At 42.2% G+C, this 27,999-nt stretch overlaps 1 pseudogene across 1 annotated transcript; it reads right to left on the reverse strand.

The window, feature by feature from the left end:
• On the reverse strand, window positions 1–27,913 carry LOC106568991 (selenoprotein F-like; annotated as a pseudogene). The gene is made up of 5 exons (XR_001320427.3): window positions 27,776–27,913; window positions 21,975–22,142; window positions 1,350–1,413; window positions 966–1,015; window positions 1–684 (listed from the first exon to the last, which is right to left on the reverse strand). The product of XR_001320427.3 is annotated as a selenoprotein F-like (transcript).
• Window positions 27,914–27,999: the final 86 nt, after the last annotated feature.

The raw sequence follows: 27,999 nt of genomic DNA on the forward strand, positions 1-27,999 counted from the left end.
AAAAATAACATGAGACATTTTATTAATTGTAGCGTTTTTCCTCCCCTTTCTAATTCACACACTGGGGAATCCAATCTCTCTCCACTGCAAGATGCCCAGAGTGACACACAGGGACATCGGGTCTCACATCCCAAAATGTGGTTTACTGTGAGGCCTTCACTAATGTGTTCCTCCCCAAAACATCTGCATGAAGCGAACGACCCCCCCCCCCCCTCTAAGATCCCACAAGTAATATATTTTTTTAAACTACAGAGACAACTGACAGATGGGAGAACAAATAAACAACAAAATAGGTACCAAGCAGTGAACATCTTTAGTCTCTCTTTGGCTACTTCATTCCAATAATTTTGATGTTAATGCCAGGTATTTTGCAGGTAAGTTCATGTACTTCACCAATCTTTACAAATCTATAAACAGCCGTTTTACATCCTGGCACAATGTCAGTTCACAAAATCAAAGAATACAAAGAAAAGTCCAATAGTGCAGTCCCTTTAAACAATAAAATCCAAAACAGAGCACAAAAAATGTTGGTGACGAGTACTACAAATCGGTATTATATACTTCCAACTTCTCGCTCAGGAATTCTTCCACACTATCCGTGTTCCACTTGAGGATGCTGAGTTCTTCAGCGATGTTCCCGTTATCGTCCAGCAGCTTTAGTATAGGGTCTGCGCCTCTCACATACTGAAACAAAAAACACGCAGAGGACTATCAGGACTACGGCCAAACAAAGTTAACCAATTCCAACAGCCATTGTAATGCCTATAAGATAATAAAAACTCCCTATACGGTGTAGCATAGGGTTCATGCTTTTACATAATGACAGGAGATTATGTTCAAGACAATGTGGTTTTCATTCCAAAGTTGTATAAAAGCTGTCAGAGAAACAACCACTTCTTTACTGTATTTAACTCAGCTAATTAATTGTACGCAACAGGCAAGAGTATCTACAATTCATGCTGTACCTTAATTTGAAGACCCTTGAACATCTTCGGCTTGTCAGACCTGACAAAAGCTGTGGACACAAAAGGTCAACAATATCAAAAGGTCTAATGAATTAATCAATTGATGGACAGTTCTATTTTTTTTGGCACAAAGCTTGTAAACAGAAACCGTTGGGAAAACATTATTCGGTAATCAAGTTAAAAGGGACCACAGTTGTGAAGGCGAGCGTACAGCTGTCCGAAACACAAACAGTGCCATAAGGCAGAGAGCGCCGAGGCTCTACCCCACACAAAGGCAGGCCTCAATAACAGCCCCTTCACAGCCAACTGACACCAAGATGACAACGGACACCAATAAGCGTTACAAGATAGGTGGTCCCGCGACAACATGTCGACACAACTCACCTTGGACTTGAGGGAACCTCCCCAATTTTCATCCACACACTTCCAGGATGGCCCCAGGGTAGAGCTGTGGAGGGGAAAGTACTGTGTTAAGTCCTGTAGTGTACGGTTGGTTGGTCAGGGTGCGGCTCAGGGTGTCCATGTTGTTCTACTGGAGGAAGACTAAGCCCTGGGAGCTCAGCTCACATCAATTAAAAAAAAGAAGACATTTGACTAATATATCAGCTCATCACTAAAACCAGAAAAACAACTCCAGACGTCAAGGGCCACAAGCTAGTTCTCCTCCTTGCCTTTTTAAACATGCGTGGTAACTAGCCATCACTGGTCAGTCAATGACATTAATTCATTCATTAATTGCCAGGGAGAGAAAAAAAAAAAAACAGCAGGACTACGGCCCTCAAGAATTGGAGCACCTTTGTCCTAAACCAATGCTGAGATTTATCTTCGCAATCATTTGGCCAATAAACAATCCAACTACCTTCCTGACTATTCATTTTTACACACTGATGCCCACCCACAGAGAAGCTCCTGGCGTTGAGTTGGGATAATGTGATTCTGGGCAGTCTGATTCATAAACGTGGTAGACAGGCTCTTCATCAGGGTCATTAAACTGTGAGCCTCTGCATATGGAAAGGTTCTGACGGATGGCAGCTTTGTGGCCCGCTGGTAATCAAAGCTCCACACCAAAACACAATAACTTAGCGGAAATTGGAGTGTCACAGCAGTATTTCACAGGCACGCTGTTACTGGGAACACAAATTAAATTACACCAGCAAGCTTCCTTTTCCCTAAGCCAGGACGGACAGCAACATTTATTCTCACAACACACTGAATGGTAGGAAGTCACAGTTTTGTTGATTATGGGTGCATATCGACAAAGCCTTGGACACAGACAGGTCTCTAAATTAACATTTTCCATTGGTAGAACTGGTGCTCCCAACTTTAAAAAGTTAGGAGCACAACAAAGTTTAGGAGCACCAGAAAATAAGATTTCTAAATTGATTGAGATTTAGCCTATATACATTTCTAGCTACTTTTGAAATCACATGTGCCCTGTAAACTAATATTTAACACTATAAAGACATTTGTTTGTTACAAAAAGCAAAAATGATAAAAAGTTTCTCATTAGGTTTCTACATACTACCTATTGAGATGCATTACATTGAACATTTTACACTTTAAGAACGTCAAGTTTATAAGTGACGACATACAAGAGATCAGTCATTAATTCATTGCTATTTCCGCGTTCAAGACAAGTCGGAACTCAGACAAACATTTCAGAATTGGAAACTTGTTGTAGAAAGACGAGGGCCAAGTTTCCCCACTTGGAAAGTATTAGTAAATAATTTAAAAAACGTTTCCTCAAATTTGACACTAAAGAAAGATTATTCTATTTAAAAAGCAGGGCATTGAGTTAAAGTCATACTATGCTTTGATTGTAAGGGACGAAAACAAAATGATCTACATCAGATTTTTTTTTTAGAGCATTTTCACCATAAACACAAACGTCCCTAACATACAGCTATTAAAAAGGTGCAATATGCAGAAATCCCTCTGCCATTTCCTGGCAGCGAAATTGAGAATAGTTCACCTAATTTCAGTTTACGTGGCAAAACAAGCAATGTATAGTGTAGAGAATCATTGTACCACCTAAACGGCTGTTAAATATATTTTCAGTAACCAAGAATTGTATTTTCAGCCATTTGAAGCTTGTGTACAAAACCGAAAGTAAAAGACGCAAAAACGAAACTTAAGAACAGGAAGCACAGATCTACCGCTTCTTAGACTTGCTTTCAATGAGAATGACAGATCTGTAACACATTTCTATTTGAATTGGGTCAGGTCACCCAAAAAGTTAAATATTGCAGCTTCCCAATGTTTAAGTAGGCCTATTCCCTATCAATGTTCTTAAAAGTGTGTGCACGCATTTAAACTTCGTCAGTACTTAAAGCTTCAGCCATTCTAAATGTGACTATAGGGAAAATAAATCAATAAAAAACAAAGATCTTAATTATTATTTTTTTTTAATAAAAAACGTGTCCAACAATGTTATGAAAACACTAACCATCTGTACTGTTCAAATAACTTAACAAACATAGGCCTACACACTCTCCCTCCCACACCCTTGCTCTCTCATACTCCTGCTCTCTCACATACACTCTCTCTTGCATATGCAGCCTACCTTTGAAGCATCTCTTTGAGTAGCCTATTCCTTTTCAGTTCCTGTACCATCCAAAATGTGTACCTAGCTAGCTACCACTGACTAGGCTGGGTAACATGACTAGCTAAAAATGTCATTTGTTATCAAACCAAAAAAATAGCGGCTTAGCTGCCCATGTCCCTTAAAGTTGATTTGGTTGTTACTGACAAGAAGAACATGGCTGAGCTCTTTAATCACCACTTCATTAAGTCAGGATTCCTATTTCACTCAGCCATGCCTCCTTGCCCGCCCAACATTTCCTCATCTCCCACACCGTCTAATGCGACTAGCCCCGATGCTCCTCCCTTTTCTTCCCCTGCCCCGATACAAAGTTTCTCCCTGCAGGCGGTCACTGAGTCCAAGGTGCTAAAGGAGCTCCTTAAACTTGACCTCAAAAAACCATCTGGATCAGATGGTTTGGTCCCTTTCTTCTTTAAGGTTTCTGCCCCTATCGTCAACAAGCTTATCTCACACCTTTTTAACCGGTCTTTCCTCTCTGGGGAGGTTCCCATTGCTTGGAAGGCAGCGACGGTTCGTCCTTTATTTAAAGGGGGAGATCAAGCTGATCCTAACTGTTATAGGCCTACTTCTATTTTGCCCTGTTTATTGACAAGTTTTTCCAACACTTTTGATAATCAACTGACTGGCTTTCTTGAGGTCTACAGTATTATCTCTGGTATACAATCTGGTTTCTGCTCAGGTTATGGATGTGTCACTGCAACCTTAAAGGTCCTCAATGATGTCACTTTTGCCCTTGATTCTAAGCAATGTTGTGCTGCTATTTTTATTGACTTGGCCAAAGCTTTTGATACGGTAGGCCAGGTGTGCCCAACCTTCTTTGATGTGAGATCTACTTTTTAAATTTGCCAGCCTGTTGAGGTCTACCAGTCTCTAAATCTAAACCAACCATCAAAATGTATGAAATGCAACACACCACTGAGTATGGACCTGCCACTCTGATACCCATTTGATACATAAATATAATGTAGACCAATAACATGTTTTCCACAAGTGTAAGTGCAACTAATTTCATTTCCTACCTTAGTGTGACTTTTGGCATTGGGTGGAGGCAAGTCGTTTTTCATAGTTAGGGCTTTAGCAGCTTGTTGCAGGTCTCACGCAGGCCACAAGGTGGTCATCAGTCATAGTAGATCTGTACTTGGACTTTATCTTCATATGAGAAAATGCAGACTCACAGAGGTAGGTTGTGAGCACATCTTCTTATGTTGGGATACTTCTCCTCTAGCAGTAGCTCCCAGAAATCTTCCTTCATCTCAGTGGTTGCCCTGGATTTCAGCTGAATGTCATTTTGAAGGGTGAGAATTTCAGTTTCTGCTATAGCTGTGTCCAACTGAAAAAGTGATCCCATTTTGGAGGCAACGACTTCCAAATTTATGTCTGTGCCAAACGGCAAGCACATTTATGTGGCAATAGACTCACGTGATGCAAAGTCAGTGAAACGACTGTCAAACTCAGATGAGATGCTCTGGACTTGCTCCAAGTAACGTGCATTGTCAAGCTGTGCTGTATCCTTGCCCTGACGTTCAAGTTCTGAATGCATGTGTTGAAAGAAGTGCAGGTCCTTACGTTGCAGCTTTCTCGTGAGCAGTTGTAGTTCGCATTTAAAAGTGTTCACAGAGCTGATCATGTTGATTACATGTTTGCCTTTTCCTTGCAGCTTTACATTCATTTCATTAACCTGTTGGGGCTAGGGGGCAGTATTTTCACGGCTGGATAAAAAAACGTACCCGATTTAATCTGGTTACTAATCCTACCCAGTAACTAGAATATGCATATACTTATTATATATGGATAGAAAACACCCTAAAGTTTATAAAACTGTTTGAATGGTGTCTGTGAGTATAACAGAACTCATTTGGCAGGCAAAACCCTGAGACATTTTCTGACAGGAAGTGGATACCTGATGTGTTGAATTACCTTTAAGCCTATGCCATTGAAACACACAGGGGCTGATTAATGTTTTGGCACTTCCTATTGCTTCCACTAGATGTCACCAGCCTTTACAAAGTGTTTTGAATCTTCTACTATGAGATCTGACCGAACAAGAGCCTTGGAACGGTGATGGCCGATTAGACTCTGGCGCGCGAGGTCATGTTGGGTACCCTCGCTCCAATACGTTTTAAAAGAGAATGCATTCGTCCACCTTGAATATTATTCATGTTCTGGTTAAAAAAGGCACTAATGATTTATGCTATACAACGTTTGACATGTTTGAACGAACGTAAATATATTTTTTCCCCTCGTTCATGAAGTGAAGTCCGGCGGGCTTAGATCATGTGCTAACAACACGGAGCTTTTTGGACATAAATGATGAGCTTTTTTGAACAAAACTACATTCGTTATGGACCTGGGATTCCTGGAAGTGACATCTGATGAAGAGAATCAAAGGTAATGGATTATTTACATAGTATTTTCGATCTCTCCAACATGGCCGTTTGTCTGTATCGCAAAGCGTATTTTTCTGGGCGCAGTGCTCAGATTATTGCAAAGTGTGATTTCCCAGTAAGGTTATTTTTAAATCTGGCAAGTCGATTGCGTTCAAGAGATGTAAATCTATAATTCTTTAAATGACAATATAATATTTTACCAATGTTTTCTAATTTTAATTATTTAATTTGTGGTGCTGACTTGACTGCCGGTTATTGAAGGGAAACGATTTCCTGAACATCAACGCCATAGTAAAACGCTGTTTTGGGATATAAATATGAACTTGATAGACAATGCATGCATTTTTAGTTCTATCATAATGTCCTAGGAGTGTCATCTGATGGAGATTGTCAAAGGTTAGTGCATCATTTTAGCTGGTTTTATGGTTTTGGTGACGCCTGTCTTTGAATTGACAAAACATTACACACAGCTATTGTCAATGTACTCTCCTAACATAATCTAACTTTATGCTTTCGCCGTAAAACCTTTTTGAAATCGGACAACGTGGTTAGATTAAGGAGATGTTTATCTTTCAAAGGGTGTAAGATAGTTGTATGTTTGAAAAATTTGAATTTTGACATTTATTTGGTTTCAAATTTGCCGCTCTTGAAATGCACCTGCTGTTGATAGGGTGCACCACGGGTGGCACGCTAGCGTCCCACATAGCCCCAAGAGGTTTTTAAGCATGTAAGTTAGGTCAGTGAGAAAAGCTAAATCCAGAAGCCACTGTGTGTCCTCTAGCTGTGCATATTCTGCATGTTTGGAGACCTTGAGAAACTCATTGATTTCAGGCAACAACTCACTGAATCTCCCTAAAAATGTCCCTCGGCTCAGCCATCGCACATCCGTGTGCAGCAGCAGGTCTGTGTGCTCTGCTTCAGTCTCTTCTAAGTGAGCGCGAAATAGCCTCCGCTGTAGACTTCTTGCTTGAATAGAACAAGCAATCTTCATCGCAACATCCATCACCTCTTTCATGTTTAACATCTTCCCGCACAAAGCTTGCAGATGAATTACGCAGTGATAACTAAGAAAGTCCGGGAAAGAATCATCTCGTTTGCACAATGCAACGAACTAACTAATGCGGCCTACCATAGCGGGTGCCCCATCGGTAGTAATGGAAACAAGCTTACAAAAAAGGGCAGTTGGAATTTGTTAGCAAACTCCATAAAAGCTTGAAAAATATCTTCGCCCCTTGTATGTCCTTTTAGTGGCAAAATGACGAGTTGTTCCTCCTTTGTACTCATGTTGTCAAATAACATTCGGATAAAAATGCATAACTGTGCCACATCTACCATATCTGTGGGCTCGTCACACTGTAGGGAATAACACTCGCAGTTTTCAATATCCTTCTTCAGTTGATCCTTGAGGTTCTCCGCTATTCCCACATCTTCTTGTCACCGTATTTCTGGACAACTGAATGTCATTGATGGCAGCCATAATTTCAGTCTTATTCTTAAAATCCCCAAACAGCGAGTCTGCAGCCTCAATAACTGCTTCCTTGATCATCTCCCCATGTTTGAACAACTTTTTATGCTTAGCAAGAACGCGACAAGATGCTATGGTTGCCGCCTTCCCTTTAGTCACAGGCCTTGTGAAAATTGACTTCTGCGCTGCCAGTTGATTTTTTTAGTTCTTATACCTTTCTTAGTCGTAATTCAGTCTTTGCTTGAAAATCACTTTCCTGGGCTTTTGTGTGTGGTTTTAAAATGGCGTTCTGTTACCTTTCTTTTGGATAGCGATGCTATTATGGCAGATGAGGCACACACATTTTGAGTTGGACATGATGAAAAAATAATCCTCCACTCATTCCTGTTTTCTGTATCCTTCACTCATTATTGCTGCGTGTTGACCACACAACTTAAGGACACATCTGGCTACAAAGTTAGCTAGCTACCTGCCTGGCATCACCGTGACCTCGACTTGGAGTTGGCATGGGGAACCTGACACACGCAAACTCGGCATACGTCAATAAGTGGGCAGGGACTGGTCATATTTTATGTAAATCACCTGACTTTTCAGACATTGCTGTGAATGGAGGACTGTCGAACATTAAAACAGAAAGATTACAGGCATTGATTTGTGTGGCTGAATTTGAGTAAATGTATAATCATCTCGCGATCGACTGGTTGGGCACCCCTGCGGTAGACCATTCCATTCTTGTGGGCCGGCTAAGGAGTATTGGTGTCTCTCTGAGGGGTCTTTGGCCTGGTTTGCTAACTACCTCTTTCAAAGAGTGCAGCGTATAAAGACAGAACATCTGCTGTCTCAGTCACTGCCTGTCACCAAGGGAGAACCCCAACGCTCAATCCTAGGCCCCACACCTCTCAATTTACATCAACAACATAGCTCGGGCAGTAGGAAGCTCTCTCATCCACTTATATGCAGATACAGGCTTCTACTCAGCAGGCCCCTCCCCAGATTACGGGTTAAATGCTCTACAACAAAGCTTTCTTAGTGTCCAACAAGCTTTCTCTGCCCTTAACTTTGTTCTGAACACCTCCAAAACAAAGGTCATGTGGTTTGGTAAGAAGAATAGTCCTCTCCCCACAGGTTTATTGCTACCTCTGAGGGTTTAGGGCTTGAGGTAGTCAACTCCTACAAGTACTTGGCAGTATGGCTAGATATGTGCTGAGAGGACAGTGTACTATCAAAGCTGCAGGCTAAAGTTAAATCTAGACTTGGTTTCCTCTATTGTAATCGTCCTCTTTCACCCCAGCTTCCAAACTAACCCTGATTCAGATGACCATCCTACCCATGCTAAATTACGGAGACGTAATTTATAGATCGGCAGGTAAGGGTGCTCTCAAGCGGCTAGATGTCCTTTACCATTCAGCCATCAGATTTGCCACCAATGCTCCTTATAGGACACATCACTGCACTCTATACTCCTCTGTAAACTGGTCATCTCTGTATACCCATTGCAAGACCCACTGGTTGAAGCTTATTTATAAAACCCTCTTAGGCCCAACTCACCCCTATCTGAGATATCTACTGCAGCCCTCATCCTCCACATACAAAACCCGTTCTGCCAGTCACATTCTGTTAAAGGTCCCCAAAGCACACACATCCCTGGGTCGCTCCTCTTTTCAGTTCGCTGCAGCTAGCGACTGGAATGAGCTGCAACAAACATACAAACTGGACAGTTTTATCTCAATCTCTTAATTCAAAGACTCAATCATGGACACTCACACTGACAGTTGTCGCTGCTTTGCGTGATGTGTTGTTGTCTCTACCTTCTTGCCCTTTGTGCTGTTGTCTGTGCCCAATAATGTTTGTACCATATTTTGTGCTGCTACCATGTTGTGTTTCTACCATGCTGTGTTGTCATGTGTTCCTGCCATGCTATGCTTTGTCATCTTAGGTTTCTATGTAGTGTTGTGTTGGCTCTCTTGTCGTGATGTGCGTTTTGTCCAATATTTATTTTATTTTTAATCCCAGCCCCCGTCCCCGCAGGAGGCCTTTTGGTAGGCCATAATTGTAAATAAGAATTTGTTAACTGACTTGCCTAGTTTAACCTGTCTGGGCGAGGTGGGACGCTTGCATGTTTTGTTCAATCAAGTTCATATTTATATCAAAAAACAGCTTTTTACATTAGCATGTGATGTTCAGAACTAGCATACCCACCGCAAACTTCCGGTGAATTTACTAAATTACTCATGATTAACGTTCACAAAATACATACATTATTTTAAGAATTATAGATACAGAACTCCTTTATGCAATCGCGGTGTCAGATTTTAAAATAGCTTTTCGGCGAAAGCACATTTTGCAATATTCTGAGTACATAGCCCGGCCATCACGGCTAGCTATTTTGACACCCACCAAGTTTGGCCCTCACCAAACTCAGAATGACTATTAGAAAAATTGGATTACCTTTGCTGTTCTTTGTCAGAATGCACTCCCAGGACTTCTACTTCAACAACAAATTTTGTTTTGGTTCCAAATAATCCATAGTTATATCCAAATAACTCCGTTTTGTTCATGCGTTCAGGTCACCATCTGAAGGGTGACGCGCAAGCGCATTTCGTGACAAAAAATGTCAAAATATTCCATTACTATACTTCGAAGCATGTCAAACACTGTTTAAAATCAATTTTTATGCTATTTTTCTCGTAAAATAGCGATAATATTCCAACCGGGCGACATTGTATTCATTCAAAGGCTGAAAGAAAAAAATGGAGAATTCTCATGAACGCGCATCTCCAGTGTCACTGTTCCCAGGCTGACCACTCACAAATTCTCCTGCTGTTCTTCGCCCAGAGACAGCAGACACCCCATTACACTTTCTGGCGCCTTCTGAGAGCCAATGGAAGCCTTAGAAAATGTCACGTTACAGCAGAGATGCTGTATTTTCGATAGAGATGTAACTGAAGGACAACAAATTGTCAGACAGGGCACTTCCTGTATGGAATCTTCTCAGGTTTTGGCCTGCCATATGAGTTCTGTTATATTCACAGACACCATTCAAACAGTTTTAGAAACTTTAGTGTTTTCTATCCAAATCTACCAATTATATGCATATTCTCATTTCTGGGCAAGAGTAGTAACCAGTTTAAATCGGTACGTTTATCCGGCCGTGCAAATACTGCCCCCTAGCCCCAACAGGTTAATAAATGTAAAAAAGTTACAAAAATGGCCCACGACATGCGGGGATTCAATTTAAATGATTTTATCTAGAGGTACACGGTCTTCAGCGATGTAAAGGCGCGAGGATTGAACGTAGCCATGTTCCGTTCTGCGCTTACAAGGGTCCGTGAGGAAATAGTTTCTGGTGCTTCCCTCTTCAATACAATTTTCAGTTGGCTCTCAATCAACTGACTCACTTACTAGGCAGGTTAGCGCGAGAGTGCGTGATGCAACAACTAGAGCGAGCGGCTCCCTCTGCGGGCCAAAACAAGCACAACACCCCTTGCCGATAAATACTGTAAATTACAAAATGCCAAAAATTTGGTCTTTCCCTCCCTCTACAGGAAACCTAAACATGAGCAAAAACAGTACTATTAATACAGAAATTACTACCCCTTTTTCACAGCAACTATTGCCCTTTTTCTTTGATGTTACAGACAAACTGGGACCAACAAAAGAAGCCTGCCTCTGACTTCATTACAAACTTGCCCATATGATTATATAAATGAATCAATATAATACCAACCTCTTTTGACCTGGGGGGGTATTTATTTAATGTATTATACTGCCATTGTGCTATGGTAACGCACAATTAATAAAGATGGTACCATATGATAATTATTGGTACCATTTTTCATAATTGTGCATTACCATGGTAGAATGTATAATGCAGGTTAAAACCATGGAATTTCCATGATCCACAACTACCATGGTATAAATTAAGCGATAATATTATTATTATTATTATTAGCGTGCATGGCAGTACCACCATACTTCAAGGCTAAAACCATGGTACATTTTCATGAGTCAGACTATACCATGGTATAAGTGGAAGTACCATATTGAAATAACCATGCCCATCCCTAATGTAATGCCCATTTCTTGGGCATTTTCTAAAACGCTTTGAGTAAAAACTCATTAGAATGGGCCAAAACCCAAAAGGCCATTGCTGGCTTGCTCTACTAATGCATCTGGAGCGACAGTAATATTAGCCTGCAGAGAGGCAGCAGGGCCGTAGGTGCAACTGAAGGATCATTTCTGGACAAACAGAGAGATTTGATTGACAAATGTCCTCTATGCTCATCGAGGCTCATTAAAACCATACAAAGTCCTTTCGCAAATATTAATAATGCAGTAGAATGTAGTAGTGCCATCTCCCAGGTCTCCTAAGGATTAAGAAGAGGGGCAGAAATGTGATGTTTTTAGCTCAACATGGAAAATGGCAACCACAGCCTTACAGTACATGTTGTCCTTTGTGGCACAGTTGTCAAGAGGGTGGTGCTCTGGAGGGTTCCCATACACAGTATAAACGTATGCATTTACTGTTAAGTCACTTTAGGAAAAGTGTTTGCCAAGTGGCATACAGTGGGGGGAAAAAGTATTTGATCCCCTGCTGATTTTGTACGTTTGCCCACTTACAAAGAAATGATCAGTCTATAATTTTAATAGTAGGTTTATTTGAACAGTGAGAGACAGAATAACAACAAAAAAATCCAGAAAAACGCATGTCAAAAATGTTATAAAATTATTTTCATTTTAATGAGAGAAATAAGTATTTGACCCCTCTGCAAAACATGACTTAGTACTTGGTGGCAAAACCCTTGTTGGCAATCAGAGGTCAGATGTTTCTTGTAGTTGGCCACCAGGTTTGCACACATCTCAGGAGGGATTTTGTCCCACTCCTCTTTGCAGATCTTCTCCAAGTCATTAAGGTTTCGAGGCTAACGTTTAGCAACTCGAACCTTCAGCTCCCTCCACAGATTTTCTATGGGATTAAGGTCTGGAGACTGGCTAGGCCACTCCAGGACCTTAATGTGCTTCTTCTTGAGCAACTCCTTTGTTGCCTTGGCTGTGTGTTTTGGGTCATTGTCATGCTGGAATACCCATCCACGACCCATTTTCAATGCCCTGGCTGAGGGAATGAGGTTCTCACCCAAGATTTGACAGTACATGGCCCCGTCCATCGTCCCTGTGATGCGGTGAAGTTGTCCTGTCACCTTAGCAGAAAAACAACCCCAAAGCATAATGTTTCCACCTCCATGTTTGACGGTGGAGATGGTGTTCTTGGGGTCATAGGCAGCATTCCTCCTCCAAACACGGCGAGTTGAGTTGATGTCAAAGAGCTCCATTTTGGTCTCATCTGACCACAACATTATCACCCAGTTGTCCTCTGAATCATTCAGATGTTCATTGGCAAACTTCAGACGGGCATGTATATGTATTCTTGAGCAGGGGGACCTTGCGGGCGCTGCAGGATTTCAGTCCTTCACGGCGTAGTGTGTTACCAATTGTTTTCTTGGTGACTATGTTCTCAGCTGCCTTGAGATCATTGACAAGATCCTCCCGTGTAGTTCTGGGCTGATTCCTCACCATTCTCATGATTATTGCAACTCCACGATGTGAGATCTTGCATGGAGCCCCAGGCCGAGGGATATTGACAATTCTTTTGTGTTTCTTCCATTTGCGAATAATCGCACCAAATGTTGTCACCTTCTCACCAAGCTGCTTGGCGACGGTCTTGTAGCCCATTCCAGCCTTGTGTAGGTCTACAATCTTGTCCCTGACATCCTTGGAGAGCTCTTTGGTCTTGGCCATGGTGGAGAGTTTGGAATCTGATTGATTGATTGCTTCTGTGGACAAGTGTCTTTTATACAGGTAATAAACTGAGATTAGGAGCACTCCCTTTAAGAGTGTGCTCCTAATCTCAGCTCGTTACCTGTATAAAAGACACCTGGGAGCCAGAAATCTTTCTGATTGAGAGGGGGTCAAATACTTATTTCCCTCATTAAAATGCTAATAATTTATAACATTTCTGAGATGTGTTTTTCTGGATATTTTTGTTGTTATTCTGGATATTTTTGTTGTTATTCTGTCTCTTACTGTTCAAATAAACCTACCATTAAAATTATAGACTGATCCTTTCTTTGTCAGTGGGCAAACATACAAAATCAGCAGGGGATCAAATACTTTTTCCCCCCACTGTATAATTATACATTACAGGACTGAGGTAATAATCAAGAAGTGACATGAGGTGTGCTGCTGCTCACACTGCTCTCTGTAGGCTTGCTCTCCTAAGTAGTGTTGCTAGGATACCGCAGCACATGGGCTTAGTTTAATCAAGCAGAAATGACAGTTGTTTTGTACTCCACCACCTGAATCAGATTTTAGTCTATTTGAGTAGTCGAAGGCTTGTTAAGGATAGAGTGGCACCGTTGGTAGTGTGGTTGATACTGCGTTAACTGCAACATTTGACCAAGTTTCAAACACTGGGGCACGTAAGCTGCATTGGCGGTCGTTGCCGTTTAAGATGAGGGAGTAGGGCTGTTCAACGTGTCCGTTTAGTCACGGTCATTAGGCTTCTGCGAGCTCTGATGCGGATGGTCATTAGTAGCCTACCAAACCTGGTACTCATCACTATTGTCTTTCTAATCACTCTGACATCAAAGCAAATGTAATGTAAAAGAGAGCCCACGAGCTCATGTTGCACAACAATTCTATAGGCTACGCAATTGCGTGAGAAAACCCGAGATAAATGGCCTCTATTAGAAAGAGGATCCCATCAGCTTCCTATAAGCTATGCCTACTATATTTATTTCTCAACTGTCCTAATATTAAGCACAATGCTTATCTTTACAACATGAGTATAGCCTACCTGGCTGACACAAAAATTAGCCACACACCCAGTACCAGTCAGTCAATAGTTTGGCCACACCTACTCATTCAAGGGTTTCTTTATTTTTACTATTTTATACATTGTTGAAAAACAGTGAAGACATCAAAACTATGAAAACACATATAGAACCATGTAGTAACCAAAAAAAGTGTTAAACAAATCAAAATATATTTTATATTGTTCAAAGTAGCCACCCTTTGCCTTGACAGCTGTGCACACTCTTCGCATTCTTTCAACCAGCTTCATCTAGAATGCTTTTCCAACAGTGTTAGGGTTCCCACATATGCTGAGCACTTGTTGGCTACTTTTCCTTCACTCTGCGGTCCAACTCATGCCAAACCATCTCAATTGGGTTGAGGTCGGGTGATTGTGGAGGCCAGGTCATCTGATGCAGCACTCCATCACTCTCCAAAATGTCAAATTTGGACTCATCAGGCCAAAAGGACAGATTTCCACCAGCCCATTGCTCGTGTTTCTTGGCCCAAGCTAGTCTCTTCTTATTGGTGTCCTTTAGTAGTGGTTTCTTTGAAGCAATTAGACCACGAAGGCCTGATTCACGCAGTTTCCACTGAACACTTGATGTTGAGATGTGTCTGTTACTTGAACTCTGACGCATTTAATTGGTCTGCAATTTCTGGAGGCTGGTAACTCTAATGAACTTAGCCTCTGCAGCAGAGGTAACTCTGGGTCTTCCTTTCCTGTGGCGGTCCTCATGAGAGCCAGTTTCATCATAACGCTTGATGGTTTTTGCGACTGCACTTGAAGAAACTTTCAATGTTCTTGACATTTTCCAGATTGCTTTAAGACATGAAGGTCAGTCAATGATGGACTGTCGTTTCTCTTTGGTTATTTGAGCTGTTCTTGCCATAATATGGACTTGGTCTTTTACCAAATAGGGCTATCTTCTGTATACCACCCCTACCTTGTCACAACACAACTGATTGTCTCAAATGCATTAAGAAGGTAAGAAATTCCACAAATGAACTTTTAACAAGGCACACATGCTAACTGAAATGCATTCCAAGTGACTACCTCATGAAGCTGGTTGAGAATGCCAAGAGTGTGCAAAACTGCCATGAAGGCAAAGGGTGGCTACTTTGAATAATCTAAAATATATTTTGTTTAACACTTTTTTGGTTGCTACATGATTCCATGTGTGTTATTTCATAGTTGATGTCTTCACTATTATTCTACAATGTAGAAAATAGTAAAAATAAAGAAAAACCCTGGAATGAGTAGGTATGTATGTATGTATGTATGCATGTATAATTTAGTATATCTAAAGACTAGATTAAATCAAGAATAGTCTGATGGGTGACAATATTAGCCTATCACTTGTTAATTATATATTATCACTTGTGAATGATGCCCAGCTTTTTTGCAGTAAGGCAAGTAGCAGTGCATGCCTTTTTTCCTCAACTTTAAAAAAAATCATAGTCGCACACCTCATGTAGCCTAGCCCATATGCCTACATGTTTTGATAAGGTTTGTATCACAACTAAAGTGGCCAAATAACTTAAAAGTAAGGAAATGAATCCACTTTACAACGGGTGTAGAGCCTAACTGGTATACATAGGCAGCGTGTCAGTTTCAAGTTTGGGGAAGATAATTTTTGCAGAAAAAAAATGCACCTTTATAATAAAAGCATTACATGCATAATCACATTTGCGATCGGTGTTTTCCTGCCAATTGATCGCAGTGTGCGCATTGCTGCACTTATAAATGTGTAGAAATAGCCTAATAGTTTATAAAAAATGTAAGCTAAAAGTTCTGGTCTGTTGCTTTTTTTTTATGCTAGTGATTGTATTAATTCTGGGATCTATCGCATCTCACAACTGTCCCAGACTATGTTTGGAATATTTATTTCTCGCACAGAAATCAGTCAACTTTTGTACTATGGGGGATAGTAGATTGACATAGGCTAGTGCTTTTGCTGTTCGTTAGGCCTACTCATCTTGTTGGCTGACGAATAGTAAATGTGGACAGTTCTTCCAACATCTTCAATATGCGCTTCTAAATTCGATATGGACGCGAGCAGTTGCGTCTGTCTTCACTTGTATCCCGTGTCGGGCATTGGCTAATAAGAATTGAGATATTGGTTACTGGCCCAACGCTCTAACCACTAGGCTACCTGCCGCCCAAGTTACACATGAATCATATACTTTGCACACAAACTGCCGCCCATTTGGAATTCGAAATCATGAATGTATTTACTTATGAGTGCCTGTGTTTGCCGTTTATCTCTGTTGGAAACAGGCCTTCTTAGGACGGATGTGGGTTGGCCTTTCACAGTGGCGGTTCTAGACCATTTCAACTGGGGGGGCCAAGCTGGGGCCAGTTGTACTGTTAGAGGGGCCAGTTACATTAGATGTTATTGTTGTCATATCGTTTTCTTCACTGCATTGCAGGCATTAGCAGGCAAAAGACCATGTTCATAATCATCATCGTTGCCACTGTCTAATAACGGATGTAAAAAAAAAATTGCAAAAATTAGTTATGTAAAAATGATTTCATACTCCACATTTAGGGGGGCCACAAGGGGGGGCCTCCCCCAAGAATGGCTAGTGGCCTTTCAGCGGCACGCTTGTAAGAGTCCGGACCCGTCTCTTCTACTGAAGTTCACTCTGGAATACAGCCAGCCGTGTTGACGGTTCCCATTGATGATGATAGTCGGCAAATATAGTGATTTGAGACTCATAGTATGATTGGATAGTTTGAAGCATAGGGGACGGTTCCGTCAGCATGCCATGCTCTCTGACCTTGTCGGGGCGTTGCTACTTACTTATGCACAGTTTATAGGAGATAGATTCAATTATACCTCCTAAAATCACATTCATATCTTAACAAAAATACGTTCATCATTTCCCATATTATATGCACAACGTATTGGATGGAAACTTGACAGATAAAGGGGATATACTTTCCAAGTTACAGTATTTTGTTCATACAGTCAATGACATCACAAAATGAAAACCAATATTACATTTGTTTTCCATAGCTCCATAGTTTTCCAATTATTGTTCCATTATTCACGTTTGACCGTGTTAAGACTTTTCCCGCCGAAACTCTAACAAAGAAAATTCCTTGGGTTAAAACTGAAGCGGGAAAGAAAGTCTTCTTCTACTAAAATTTACAACAGGGCGTGAGGTTTTTTTTTATCTCTAAATGAACTTGTTCAAAACTTTCCAACTATAGTCTCTCTTGCTTTCTGAGTGAACTACTCAGCACATTTTATACAGTGCTAACTAGCTGTAGCTTATGCTTTCAATACTAGATTCATTCTCTGATCCTTTGATTGGGTGGACAACATGTCAGTTCGTGCTGCAAGAGCTCTGAGGTTGGAGGATGTCCTCCGGAAGTTGTCATAATTACTGTGCAAGTCTATGGAAGGGGGTGAGAACCATGAGCCTCCTAGGTTTTGTATTAGAGTCAATGTACCCAAAGGAGGACAGAAGCTAGCTAGTCCTCCGGCTACACCACGGTGATACCCTACAGAGTGCCACGGAGGCTACTGTAGACCATTGCAAAAACAGTGTGTTTTAATCAATTATTTGGTGTAGTGAATATATTTAGTATAGTTTTATCTAAAAAGGATAACTTTAATGTTTTCACAATTGTTATGAAATTCACTGAGGATGGACATCCCCTTCCTCCTCTGAGGAGCCTCCACTGGTCAGGTGATAATGGTGAAAAGACCCAAAGATAATTATCTTCCCAGCAATCATAGCCTCTACAGCGATCTAATAATAAAAAGAGCTGAGCAATATGGACAAAAATCCATATAACTGAATCTCTGGTGGTACTATACTTTCCGAATACACTGTAGATCACAAACTAAAGATAAAACGCACACAAAGTAGCAATGTATTCATCTAACTGTACATTTGCTATCCAACTCATAATTGAGAGTTGAGAAATTGAAAGTAAACCTACAGAAAGCTAAGAGCATCCTCTTCCCAGCTGTGACAACAGGATAGCTGTGTTTCCCCAGCAATTGGATTTTAAAATGTTATTCAATCATAACACTTACGGAGCATTTGTCCCTCTGGGAAATGAGAGAGTGTGACTCGCTCGACACAGCAGCAGGCCCCGGTGAAACAGGTACATGAGCAGGCAGGCAGGCAGACACTTTCATTACAGGAATCATGACGATAAAGTACTTTACTGTTTGACTAAATCGTGGTTTTAGCCTCCTAAAAAATAAATAGGCTGTTTTTAGTGAGGTGGTGAATGTACAGCCCATGCAAATGCAACCAATTCATTTTTAAAATTCCCACAGGCAGGTGTCAAATGGTCGCAAAAAGGGACTAAAGGGTTGCAGTCTGGAGCCCTGCCTTGTAGGCTTTTCACTATACCCATACTCTAACTTTTGTTTCACTTCAATGAAAAAGGCCTCCATCTTTGCAATCAACACTAGCCTAGGCAAAGGCTTCTCTCTCGCTTTCTCTCCCTCTCTCCTCAGCAGCGGAGCAGCCCCGGACAATTTATTTTATTGGCCAAAAGTCAGCAATTACCTGCTAACGGAAACTCTGTGCCCCAGTGGCTTTCCATAGCACCCCTACACACATCGTGGTGTGCTCTGTCTATTGTGCTGACGGCGCAAAATCGGTATTCTCGTCGCTAACCTGTCACTCAAATCATTTGAACTTTTTTTTCAATTTTTATACAGGGACATAAAACTAAAACTGAGGGGCACAAGTTTCAACTGAGGGAGCTAAGTGCCTTCAGAAAGTCTTCACACCTTGACTATTTCAAAATGTTGTTGTGTTACTGCCTGAATTTAAAATGAATTCAAATGTAGGTTTGTCAAAGTAAAATAAAAGTTTTTCAAAATTTTTACAATTAAAAAAGAAAATCGGAAATGTCTTGAGTCATTAAGTATTTAACCCCTTTGTTATGGAAAGCTTAAATAAGTTCAGGAGTAAATATTTGCTTAACAAGTCACATAATAAGTTGCATGGACTCACTATGTGCAATAATAGTGTTTATCATGATTTTCAATGACTACTTCATCTCTGTAGCCCACACATACAGATAATTGTAAGGTCCCTCAGTTGAGCAGTACATATCAAAGACAGATTCAACCACAAACATCAGGGAGGTTTCCAATGTCTTGCAAAGAAAAGCAGACATTTAATATCACTTTGAGCATGGTGAAGTTCTTACACTTTATATGGTGTACCTATACACCCAGTCACTACAAAGACATAGGGGTCCTTCCTAACCCAATTGCCGGAGAGGAAAGAAACCGCTCAGGGATTTCACCATGACGCAAATGGGGACCTTAAAACAGTTAGAGTTTAATGGTTGTGATAAGAGAAAACTCAGAATGGATCAACAACATTGTAGTTACTACACAATACTAACCTAATTGACAGAGTGAAAAGGAAGCCTGTACAGTAGACAAATATTCCAAAACATGCATCCTGTTTACAACAAGGCACTAAAGTAACACAGCAAAAAAATAAGTTTTTGTCCTGAATACAAAGTGTTATGTTTGGGGCAAATCTAATACATTACTGAGTACCACTCCATATTTTCAAGCATAGTGGTGGCTGAATCATGTTATGGGTATGCAATCGTTAAGGACTGGGGAGATTTTCAGGATAAAAATAAATAAAACGGAATAAAGCTAAGCACAGGCAAAACCCTGGTTCAGGCGGCTTTCCACCAGACACTGGGAGACGATTTCAATGCTATTCATTGACTACAGCTCCGCGTTAAACACCATAGTGCCCTCAAAGCTCATCAATAAGATAAGGACCCTGGGACTAAACAACTCCCTCTGCAACTGGATCCTGTACTTCCTGACGGGCCGCCCCCAGGTGGTAAGGGTAGGTAACGACACGTCCGCCACGTTGCTCCTCAACACAGGGGCCCACCAGGGGTGCGTACTCAGCCCCCTCTTGTACTCCCTGTTCACTCATGACTGCACGGCCAGGCACGACTCCAACACTATCATTACATTTGCCGATGACAACAGTGGTAGGCCTGATCACTGACAACAACGAGACAGTCTATAGGAAGGAAGTTAGAGACCTGGCCGTGTGGTGCCAGGACAACAACCTCTCCCTCAATGTGATCCAGACAAAGGAGATGATTGTAGACTACAGGAAAAAGAGGACCGAGCACGCCCCCATTCTCATCAACGGGGCTGCAGTGGAGCAGTTTGAGAGCTTCAAGTTCCTTGATGTCCACATCACCAACAAACTAACATGGTCCAAGCACACCAAGACAGTCGTGAAGAGGGCACGTGAAACCTATTGCCCCTCAGGAGTCTGAAAAGATTTGGCATGGGTCTACAGATCCCCAAACGTTCTACAGCTGCACCATTGAGAGCATCCGGACTGGTTGCTTCACTGCCTGGTATGGCAACTCCTCGGCCTCCGACAGAAAGGCACTACAGAGGGTAGTGCGTACAGCCCAGTACATCACTGGGGCTAAGCTTCCTGCCATTCAGGACCTCAACAAAAGGCGGTGTCAGAGGAAGGCCCTAAAAATTCTCAAAGTCTCCAGCCACCCTAGTCGTAGACTGTTCTCTCTGCTACCACACGGCAAGAGGTACCGGAGCGCTAATCTAGGTCCAAGAGGCTTCTTAACAGCTTCTACCCCCAAGCCTTATGACTCCTGAACATCTAATCAAATGCATTTCCCCCCCTATTTTCCACCACTGCTACTCTCTGTTATTATCTATGCACAGTCACTTTAATAACTCTTCCTTCATGTATATATTACCTCGACTAACCGGTGCCCCCGCACATTGACTCTGTACTAGTACCCCCTGTATATAGTCTCGCTATTGTTATTTTACTGCTGCTCTTTAACTACTTGTAACTTTTATTTTTTATTCGTATTTTGTAAACTGCATTGTTGGTTAGGGGCTTGTAAGTAAGCATTTCACTGTAAGGTCTACACCTGTTGTATTCGGCGCATGTGACTAATACAATTTGATTTTGACCTTCAGCAGGACAATAACCTAAAACACAAGGGCAAATCTACACTGGAGTTGCTTACCAAGAAGACAGTGAATGTTCCTGAGTGGCCAAGTTAAGGTTTTGACTTAAATCTGCTTGAAAATCTGTCAAGACTTGAAAATGGTTGTCTAGCAATGATCAACAACCAATTCGACAGAGCTTGAAAAAATGTTTTTACGAATAAATGGGCAAATGCTGCACAATCCAGGTGTGGAAAGCTCTTAGAGACTTAACCAGGCTTAGTCCACAGCTGCCAAAGGTTATTCTAACATGTATTGACTCAGGGGGTTGAATACAAGATAGTTATTTAACATTCTATTTTTTTTCAAGTGTTCGAATTGTTCTTCAACTTTGAGAGTATTGTGTGTAGATCATTGACAAAAAAAGACAACTAAATCTATCTTAATCCCACTTTGTAACAACTAAATGCAACAACAACAAAAATCAAAGAGTGTGAAAACATTCTGAAGGCACTGTAGCTGATCCCATGACATGCACGTAAGTAACATAGTCGATCCTTGCTTATACAGCTCACTACATCCTCTCCTCGCCTCTCCTCGGCACTGGTCTGAGTAGGACTGACCGGGTGAAACTCAGGCTATTAATGAGCTTCCAGCACATTATTTTCCAATAAGTGCAGATGAATGGACAGAGACAACAACAATTGATATACCCATAGATAGTCTAAATGCAGCCTCATGTCTTACCTTCCTGGACTCCATATGGGCCTCCTGCTGGCAGCACTGTTTGCAGACAGGCTGGATCGAGCTCAGGCTGAACTCCCCCAGCAGGTCACAGGAGCTGCACAGGAGGTTGCTGGAAAAGCCCAGCTCCCTGCATGACTCTGAGGACAAGTTGGCTCCATATGCCGACAGCTGAGCAGGAGACAATGGGAGACATTGGATTGGTTGTCACATCACTTATTCTTAAGTACATCTCCATTTAGCCACAACAGTGTCACATATAGAGTATAGGCTGGCATACCAATCAGTAATGTGGAGGAATCTCACATTTATTTAACTAGGCAAGTCAGTTAAGAACAAATTCTTATTTACAAAGGATGGCCTACCAAAAGGCAAAAATCCTCCTACGGTGGTGGGGGCTGGGATAAAAAAAAAAAACCTAATAAATAAAGGACAAAACACACATCACGACAAGCGAGACAACACAACATAAAGAGAGACCTAAAACAACATAGCATGGCAGCAACACAACATGGTCGCAGCACAAAACAGGGTACAAACATTGTTGGGCAGACAACAGCACAAAGGGCAAGAAGGTAGAGAAAACAACACATCACGCAAAGCAGCCACAACTGTCAGTAAGAGTGTCCATGTTTGAGTCTTTGAATGAAGAGATGGAGATAAAACGGTCCAGTTTGAGTGTTTGTTGCAGCTCGTTCCAGTCGCTAGCTGCAGCGAACTGAAAAGAGGAGCAACCCAAGGATGTGTGCGCTTTGGGGACCTTTAACAGAATGTGACTGGTAGAACGGGTGTTGTATGTGGAGGATGAGGGCTGCAGTAGATATCTCAGATAGGGGGGAGTGAGGCCTAAGAGGGTTTTATAAATAAGCAACAACCAGTGGGTCTTGCACCAGGTATACAGAGATGACCAGTTTACAGAGGAGTATAGAGTGCAGTGATGTGCCATATAAGGAGCATTGGTGGCAAATCTGATGGCTGAATGGTAAATCATTTTTATTGGTCACATACACATGGTTAGCAGATGTTAATGCGAGAGTAGTGAAATGCTTGTGCTTCTAGTTCCGACCGTGCAGTAATATCTAACAAGTAATCTAACAATTTCACAGAAACTACTCGAGAGCACCCTTACCTTCCGATCTATAAATTACGTCTCCGTAATCTAGCATGGTCATCTGAATCAGGGTTAGTTTGGCAGCTGGGTTGAAAGAGGAGCAATTACGATAGAGGAAACCAAGTCAAGATTTAACTTTAGCCTGCAGCTTTGATATGTGCTGAGCGAAGGACAGTGTACCGTCTAGCCATACTCCCAAGTACTTGTAGGAGTTGACCACCTCGAGCTCTACACCCTCAGAGGTAGTAATCACACCTGCAGGGAGAGGGGTATTCTTCTTACCAGACCACATGACCTTTATTTTGGAGGTGTTCAGAACAAGGTTAAGGGCAGAAAAAGCATGTTGGACACCACGAAAGCTTTGTTGTAAAGAGAATTTATCCCAAAATCTAGGGAGGGGCCAGCTGAGTATAAGACTGCATCATCTGCATATAAAAGGATGAGAGAGCGTCCAACTGCCTGAGCTATGTTGTTGAAGTAAATTGAGAAGCGCATGGGGCCTAGGATTGAGACTTGGGGTTCTCCCTTGGTGACAGGCAGTGGCTGAGACAGCAGATGTTCTGACTTTATACACTGCACTCTTTGAAAGAGGTAGATAGCAAACCAGGCCAAAGACCCCTCAGAGAGACACCAATACTCCTTAGGCGGCCCACAAGAATGGAATGGTCTACTGTATCAAAAGCTTTGGCCAAGTCAATAAAAATAGCAGCACAACATTTCTTAGAATAAAGGGCAATGGTGACATCATTGAGGACCTTTAAGGTTGCACTAACACATCCATAACCTGAGCGGAAACCAGATTGCATAACAGAGAGAATACTATAGACATCAAGAAAGCCAGTCAGTTGATTATTGACAAGTTTTTCCAACACTTTTGATAAACAGGGCAAAATAGAAATAGGCCTATAACAGTTAGGATCAGCTTGATCTCCCCCCTTTAAATAAATGACAAACTATGGCTGCCTTCCAAGCAATGGGAACCTCCCCAGAGAGGAGAGACAAGTTAAAAAGGTCTGAGATAGGCTTGGCTATGATAGAGACAGCAACCTTAACCTCTCTTGGGTAGGTGTCAGTATTTTGAATTGTGGATGAATGAGGTGCCCAATGTAAACTGCCTGTTACTTATGCCCAGAAGCTAGGATATGCATATGCATGGTAGTATTGGATAGAAAACACTCCAAAGTTTCCAAAACTGTTAAAATAATGTCTGTGAGTATAACAGAACTGATAGGGCAGGCAAAAACCTGAGGAAAATCCATCCAGGAACTGGGATATTTTTGATGTGGGTACTTTTCCATTGAATGCCTATACTGTATGTATTTGGATAGGACCCAAATTGCAGTTCCCATGGCTTCCACTAGATGTCAAGTCTTTAGACATTGTTTCAGGCTTGTATTCTGAATAATGAGGAAGAATGAGACCATTCTTTCAGTGGACTCTAGAATGAACCAGAGCTGTTTGAGCGAGTGACCGATTGCGCGCCGTTCGTTGTTTTTCCTTTCTATTGAAGACGCTATTGTTCAGTTGAAATACACGGCTCAAAAAAATAAAGGGAACACTTAAACAACACAATGTAACTCCAAGTCAATCACACTTCTGTGAAATCAAACTGTCCACTTAGGAAGCAACACTGATTGACAATAAATGTCACATGCTGTTGTGCAAATGGAATAGACAACAGGTGGAAATTATAGGCAATTAGCAAGACACCCCCAATAAAGGAGTGGTTCTGCAGGTGGTGACCACAGACCACTTCTCAGTTCCTATGCTTCCTGGCTGATGTTTTGGTCACTTTTGAATGCTGGCGGTGCTTTCACTCTAGTGGTAGCATGAGATGGAGTCTACAACCCACACAAGTGGCTCAGGTAGTGCAGCTCATCCAGGATGGCACATCAATGCGAGCTGTGGCAAGAAGGTTTGCTGTGTCTGTCAGCGTAGTGTCCAGAGCATGGAGGCGCTACCAGGAGACAGGCCAGTACATCAGGAGACGTGGAGGAGGCGGTAGGAGGGCAACAACCCAGCAGCAGGACCGCTACCTCCGCCTTTGTGCAAGGAGGAGCAGGAGGAGCACTGCCAGAGCCCTGCAAAATGACCTCAGAAACAGACTCCATGAGGGTGGTATGAGGGCCCGACGTCCACAGGTGGGGGTTGTGCTTACAGCCCAACACCGTGCAGGACGTTTGGCATTTGCCAGAGAACACCAAGATTGGCAAATTCGCCACTGGCGCCCTGTGCTCTTCACAGATGAAAGCAGGTTCACATTGAGCACATGTGACAGACGTGACAGAGTCTGGAGACGCCGTGGAGAACGTTCTGCTGCCTGCAACATCCTCCAGCATAACCGGTTTGGCGGTGGGTCAGTCATGGTGTGGGGTGGCATTTCTTTGGGGGGCCGCACAGCCCTCCATGTGCTCGCCAGAGGTAGCCTGACTGCCATTAGGTACCGAGATGAGATCCTCAGACCCCTTGTGAGCATATGCTGGTGCAGTTGGCCCTGGGTTCCTCCTAATGCAAGACAATGCTAGACCTCATGTGGCTGGAGTGTGTCAGCAGTTCCTGCAAGAGGAAGGCATTGATGTTATGGACTGGCCCGCCCGTTCCCCAGACCTGAATCCAATTGAGCACATCTGGGACATCATGTCTCGCTCCATCCACCAACGCCACGTTGCACCACAGACTGTCCAGGAGTTGGCGGATGCTTTAGTCCAGGTCTGGGAGGGGATCCCTCAGGAGACATTTACATTTTACATTTAAGTCATTTAGCAGACGCTCTTATCCAGAGCGACTTACAAATTGGTGCATTCACCTTATAATATCCAGTGGAACAACCACTTTACAATAGTGCATCTAAATCTTTTAAGGGGGGGTTAGAAGGATTACTTTATCCTATCCCATGTATTCCTTAAAGAGGTGGGGTTTCAGGTGTCTCCATCCGCCACCTCATCAGGAGCATGCCCAGGCGTTGTAGGGAGGTCATACAGGCACGTGGAGGCCACACACACACACTACTGAGCCTAATTTTGACTTGTTTTAACAAGAAGTTCATCTTTAAGCCGATGTATAACACTTGTATTTTTATGAATGTTTAATTTGACTATTTCTGTATTTTGAATTTGACGCTCTGCAATTTCACCGGATGTTGGCCAGGTGGGACGCTACCGTCCCACCTGCCCATAAGAAGTTTTAAAGAAAAAAAGGGTCTAAACCATCTGACCCAGATGTTTTTTGGGGGTCAAGTTTCAGGAGCTCCTTCAGCACCTTGGACTCAGTGAACACCTGCAGGTAGAAACTTTGTAGCGTTGCAGGGGAAATAGAGGGAAGAGCACAGTGGCTAGTCACATTAGAAGGGGTGGGAGATGAGGAAATGTTGGATGGGCAAGAAGGCACGGCTGAGTCAAATAGGAATACTGACTTAATGAAGTGGTGATTAAAGAGCTCAGCCATGTTCTTCTTGTCAGTAACAACCACATCAACTTTAAGGGACATGAGCAGCTGTGAGTAGGGTTTATTCTCCAGGTCTTTAACCGTTATCCAGAACTTCTTGGGGTTAGACCCAGAGAGAGAACTGCTCCTTAAAGTAACTAACTTTGGCCTTCCGGACAGCCTGAGTGTACTTATTTCTCATTCGCCTAAACGAGAGCCAGTCAGCCTGAGTGTGTGGTGCTGAGCCCTTCGCCAAATGCAATTCTTGAGGTGGAGTAACTCTGCAAGATCATGGTCGAACCAGGAGCTTAACCTGTTTTTAATTCTCATTTTCTTTATGGGGGCGCGTTTGTTAACAATACAACTGAAAATGTCAAAAAAGGTCCAAGTGTCTTCAACAGAGGGGATCAAGCTGATTCTATACCATTTTCCTGAGGCCAGTTCATGAAGGAAGGCTTGCTCAAGTTTTTTAGCAAGCTTCTACGACAAATCAGGACAGTTACTTTCATTGAGCATCCATTACTAATGTAACAGTGTAGGTTCCGTCCCTCTCTTCGCCCCAACCTGGGCTCGAACCAGGGACCCTTGCACACATCAACAACTGACACCCCACGAAGCATCGTTACCCATCGTGCCACAAAAGCCGCGGCCCTTGCAACGCAAGGGGCAACCCTACTTCAAGTCTCAGAGCGAGTGACGTCACCGATTGAAACGCTATTAGCGCGCACCACCGCTAACTAACTAGCCATTTCACATCGGTTACACTAACACGAAGTAAAGTTGTGGAAATTCCGTACGTAAACATGAATTTATATACACGTGTTTATTATATACACATCATTGAGTCGTGTGCATGTAACCCGTTTAAATTATCGCGTTCATCTTCACAGAAACACAACAATGAGGTTAGCTAGGTAGAATGTTTGCATAATCTCAGCTGCTGACTGTCTCGCCGTGGTTGGCTCTTTCCTTTGTCACTTCAGTCTTTCATCTATCACAACTCGCGTTAAATCGGGTTTGCGTTAAAGTGTAGTATGTAAGTGTTAACGTTTGAGATGTCTTGTCATTTGTAGCTAACGTTAGCTGGTGAACGAATCAACTTTCGTAAACCGGTGCGATTTTGATAAACCACGTCATTCGTTTCAAGATAGCTAGACTGTCGCAGCAAAGGAGTGGGTATAAATCGAGTGTAACAAAAGAAAATCTGCCATCCGATAAATGTTGTGCTATTTATACGTGTGGCTATTCTTATTTTTGTTGATAAACCTACCGTTTGTATGAGAGAAAGAAGCGACAGGAGATACACCTCCCAAAACATTTTGGAGATTGCTTTGTTAGGGAAGGAAATTGAGGACCCATTAAAAGTAGGAAGTAGTACTGCCAACTGCCTGATGTCCTGTAAATTGCAATATACACGCTTTTTGGGTTGTCTTTATATTCAACACACTGTGATTTTATATTCGCAATAATAATATCTGATTGTTTATCATTACC

Source organism: Salmo salar, chromosome 14 (assembly GCF_965601325.2).
Source record: "Salmo salar chromosome 14, fSalSal1, whole genome shotgun sequence".
Lineage (NCBI taxonomy): Eukaryota > Metazoa > Chordata > Actinopteri > Salmoniformes > Salmonidae > Salmo > Salmo salar.